The sequence below is a fragment of the Cyprinodon variegatus genome, unplaced genomic scaffold (assembly GCF_000732505.1).
Source record: "Cyprinodon variegatus isolate N-32 unplaced genomic scaffold, C_variegatus-1.0 Scaffold896, whole genome shotgun sequence".
NCBI classification, from domain to species: Eukaryota; Metazoa; Chordata; class Actinopteri; order Cyprinodontiformes; family Cyprinodontidae; genus Cyprinodon; species Cyprinodon variegatus.
This window is the reverse complement of record NW_015151349.1, coordinates 85932-91022: the sequence shown is the minus strand read 5'-3', so window position 1 is coordinate 91022 and position 5091 is coordinate 85932.

The window sequence follows — 5091 nt, the reverse complement described above, 5'->3', positions numbered from 1 at the left end:
GACGTTTAACACTTTATTAAAGTGTGAAACTGCCTCAGGTGGGGAGGGTTCCTCCAAAGTCATCAACCGGAACTTCTTGAAAGATATTGGACAGCTGAGTGACCAGGCAGAAACAGATGGTAATATTGCTAGTGAGTTCTGGTTCACTAACCTTCTCAGAGTTTGGGGACAAACTTTGTGTTGACGTCCGTATGTTGCGCTCAATGGTATCATGTAATTTATCATGTCAACCCGGCTCTGGTGTTCCTACAGCATGCCAGCATTTGTCGCTTGCCAAGTCGTTTGACCCGGGTAGAAACACGTCATTGAACTGTTTCCACACCACTAAAAGCCGATTGTTCCTGGATTTAAACTGGTTTGTTGAAAAGTGAGAAAGGGGGATATGACAGGTCCGAAAGGTTTGAGGCAGGCTAAGAGAATCGGGTCAGAATAAGGAAGGCAGACGGGTAACAGGAATGCAGGAGAAAACTCACAGAAGGTTCGTAATAATCTGGCACTAGTCACGGGTCTGAGAACAGCTTATATAGGCAGGTAAGCAGGTGAATCTGATTGATGCTGATTGGAAATGGGGTGGAGCTGATAGGTGAGTTGAATCCTCCATCAGACCAGCACTAGTGCCAGGAATCATGACAACATTTTATTCCTTTTTACTTTTTTTGTTGACTGGTAAACAGGGAACCAAGTTATCCTGGCCAAACTGGTAACCAACTGGTAATTACCTGCCTTTCCCCTTTGTTAGTCTACACATCGGCTGAACTACAGACCCTCCGTCATGATGGGATTCAGGTTTCTAGCCCACATGCAGAACACAACGGAGGCAGATGAAAAGTTTGACTGTTTATTGAAATAAACACAAAGTTATATGAGTAATGCAGAGAAACAGTGACACTGGTCACACAGGGCTCTCTGTAGAGAGGGACAGTTAGGTTAGCCAGGATGCAGTAGATCTTTGCCAAAGGAATTGTGCAGGTTTGTACCTGTGACGTGATTCAGGTTTAACAGCTGAGGGAGGGAACCAGGTGGGTCCAGAGGCTTGAAGTTGGCAGAGGGCTAAGCAACGGCAGGGCTCGACTTCAGACTTATCAGTGTTCAGATCCAGAGTCTTCTTCCGATCCTCTTCTTGAGGGCGGGCAGGCAGGTTCAGACAGTTAGATTCTTCAGATGAGCTCCTGAGAGCCGGCAGGCAGATTTCAGCAGATGAAACTCTTCCAGAGTTCCAGGGTTCAGTCAGGTTTCTTCCTAGGAGGCAGAGAAGACAAAAACTGATCAGGTTCAAGTTCAGGTTTCAGGGGAGTCAGAGAATCAGGCAGGCTGGTTGGCTCAGCCTTCGCTAACCATAACTGGCTTAACACTCTGGCGCTGGAGTGTAGTCCTGCTGCTGCTTATATGCTGGTCTCCTGATGACTGATGGGTCGCAGGTGTGGTCGTCAGATCAGCTCCAGGAGACCTAGAGGCGCCCTCTGCTGGACGAAGGTGGACAGACCTCCAGATCCCAACACCCTCAGCTGAAGCAGCATCTTGTCTCCCCCCCAAAAAAAAAAAACATTTAAAAGTAAAAATCTTGTTTTCCTTTTTTTTTTTCACTACGTTAACCATGCTTGGGCAGGTAGGTATTTGAATAGAAATTTATGCTAGATGGCTATTGTGTCATGTGAATTTGACTGGGTCTGCTTTGCTTTTTTACTTTCTTTAAACTATTTGAATATGGTTTAAATACTGACATTGACAATCTGCTGAATAAGATCACTCATCCCCTTCTTCCTCCTTCTCAATCTCTCTAGTTGTGCTTTCTCTTTTGGTAACACTTTACAATGACCATCATAAACATAATTTACAAACATTAAAAAAGAACATTTATTAATGATTAACATATAGTTTATTTAATGTTTGATAATCACTTAGAAACTGCATCTCAACTATTTATAAAAGGTAAATAGATCATATTACCCTGCTATGTTAGTTCATCCCTAACCCTAACACTGTGGGCTTCATGCCTAGCCCTAATCTGACTAATTTATATTGCTGATCTATGTTAGTTGATCTCTAAACCTAACATTTTTGGGCTTCTTGCTTAACTCTACCTTTGACTTTGATTTATTGCGCTGCCATATTTGTTTAACCCTAACATCAGTTGACTTATTACCTTAATAAATTATCTATTTACCTTTTATACATGGTGTAGATGCAGGTTATAAATGAATCAATGTCATGATCTTGAAACTGATGACTGGCATGATTACTTATTTCATTCACCTGCCTAGCTCCGCCCAGTTTCTCACAATCGTTCATCTGATTCACCTGTTTTAGCTTCTATATAACATGTCTTCTACCAGTCATCAGTGCCAGATTATTTGAGCTTTGGCAAGACATTTTGAGCGTATCTAGTTGATTCCAATTGCCTGATCCTGGTCCATTCCGCCTCTGGACCTCTGGGGCGGCCTGCCCATGCTGGATTCTGCCTGTTTACCATACCTGGAACTGATTCCTGACACCGTCCTGGATTTCCCTTTGCTACCTCTTCGGATCTCTGATATCCTGTCCCGGGACTCCTGAGCACTTTCTCGACCAGCGTCGGGACTCTCGTTAGGGACTCTCTGGCTCAACGTCCGCCACGTCTTGTCGGCAGCCAACTGGCTGGAAACAACCTCGTCCTTTGGACACTGACTGAACTTTAAGACCAGATTAGTGAATCACACTTTCATAATCATCCTGCGGAATCTAGACGTGGTCCCTAACCTGTGTTCTCTCCCTGCAGATGATCCTGCCTTAGACATACTCGCTGTTCCCTGCAATTCTGTTTACTTAATAAACATTGTTGAGAAATCATACTGTCTGTCTGCTTCAAAAACTGAGTCCTTTGTTCTGATGCTTGACAACCAAACATTAGGAAATCTTTTAATTATTAATAAATGTACTCTTTACCGTTTATAAATGATACTTTTGATTTTTTTTTTTCTGGATTCAGTGTCGCTCGTGACAACACAGCCAGCTGCCCAATAGAACCACTAAAATTTTGTTTGCGCTGACTACCCTACCTTCCTCTTTCACTGCCACTCTGATTTAGGGCCTGTTTGAGAAAGGTAGCGTCCTGCAGCTGCAAGTCAGCTCCCACCATAGTTTGGTACATTCCAAATTCACCTCAGTGCTGTGTTTGTTTTGCTGCAGAATTAATTGGTGATTATGCAATGCTAAAATTAAACTTAAGCTTGATAATTGTTTAACTGTCTAGTAAATGCTGCTGTCCAATTTTCCATCACTTTTTGATTTATTCTAATAAACATTTACATTTGTTTTGGTAGTTTAGTGTGTTGGGGTTATTATTATTGAACAGAATAGTTGCTTGTAATAGGGAATTATTGGTCCATTTCAACATAGACGCAGTGGATATGTTTTTTGGTCTTTTATATATAGCTCTTGATTGGTAGCATGTTTTTGCACATAATTAAATGAATGTCTAAAGAGATTCGTCTAAGGATGGATATCTACTCCTCGACTTTATGACATCTGAAAACAGGCTTAAATTGATTGATTTCAGGACTGGTGTTTCAGCGTAGAACCGATCCAATTTTTACAACTTCTACCTCTACGTCTTCCAATGAGGTTGTATACAAGTCAAAACTGGGCAGAGGTACAGGTAGGTACAGCTGCACTGTGGCCAAAGTAGAACCATAGTGTAGATTTTGAGGCTAGTGATTTCAAAAGCTAAATAAGCCGACATGTTTCTGTTTTGAGGAATGCTCTGTAGATGATTGTGAAAAAAGGATGTTTCACAAAATTAAAACCCCCCAAAAGATCATGTTTATGAGGCAGCAACAACAGTGTGTTCAGTGAAAGGGATTTTTCAGATCCTCTCCCTACAGCCATCACCATCTCCAATTCCTCTTTTAAGAAACCTTGAATTAAAAAGAACAACTTACCATTTATTTTATGAATCTACTTAACACTACATGGAGAAATCTTACAGTAGGCATTTTTAAGAAACTGGTTTGATCTAATTTTCTCATGTTAATCTTCAGGCAAGTGTTTCACATATCCCACTAAGATTCTGTTCCTCAAAGTTTCCTTCCAGCCACATATTTCTTGTAGTTATTTTATATTGTATCAAAATTGTTTTGTTGATCATATTGTTAAGGAGGATGTTGAGGAACGTGACTTTTTGGTCAATTATTCCAAATATCAGTTCTGAGTAAGGAAGTGGTGTAGACTGCCATAGAAGCTACCCTGTCTGCTGCCTCAGCTCCTCTTTTGCCCCACCATGCCACAATCATGTGCCCCATACAGTTGATTTGCTGAGGCTTTGTGTTTGATGTGTGGTACATATGAAATTCAGAGGTACCTGTTTTTTAATGCACAAACAATGTTAAGATGTCTTTAGAAGAAGTGAAACCGGTGTGTTTGAGGCAAACTTAAAGCTTCCTGTGAAAGTTGACATCTAAATTGTGTCTTTTGCTCAGCTTTTAATATTGCTTAATCATTGGGATGTCGCATGGGGTTTTAGAGAGTAAACAAATTCCTTCAAAATCATCAAGGCTGTGATTTCTTCTTGGTTCAAAGCATGAATTTTATTCTATGGAATCTCATTTACCCAACAGGATTCCAGGTTATAGTCCCATTAGGTAACAATTGTTGTCCTGTTGCAGGTGGTGGCTGATATTCATCCCAGCCTGACCTGATGACGGCCGAGCAGAACGGAGATCTGCTGGAAGGTTGGAACCTTCCTACCAATCGCTCTGTTAACACTTATTAAGGCCTTCCTGAGGCTGAATTATGGTTTTGAAGTTAGACTAAAATGCATACCTAGCTCATATGATATATAAGGTGCCTAACTAGCAACTTTTAAAAGGCATCAAATATATTTACAGACTTGGTTTTAGAGTTTGCTTATTTCAAAAATCTTACTTTGGTTCTTCTTCACATGTTGGATTGAATTCTTTCATCTTGAGGTATTTTTGACACGTGATAAATGCTGCAATATTAATGTGACAGTTAATGTCCCCCCACCATCCCATTCTGTTTTTAAAAAACACACCCAGAGGAAGCAGCTTATAAAAGCAACCATTCTTAGGCAACAGTGGACTTTAGGAACAGCAG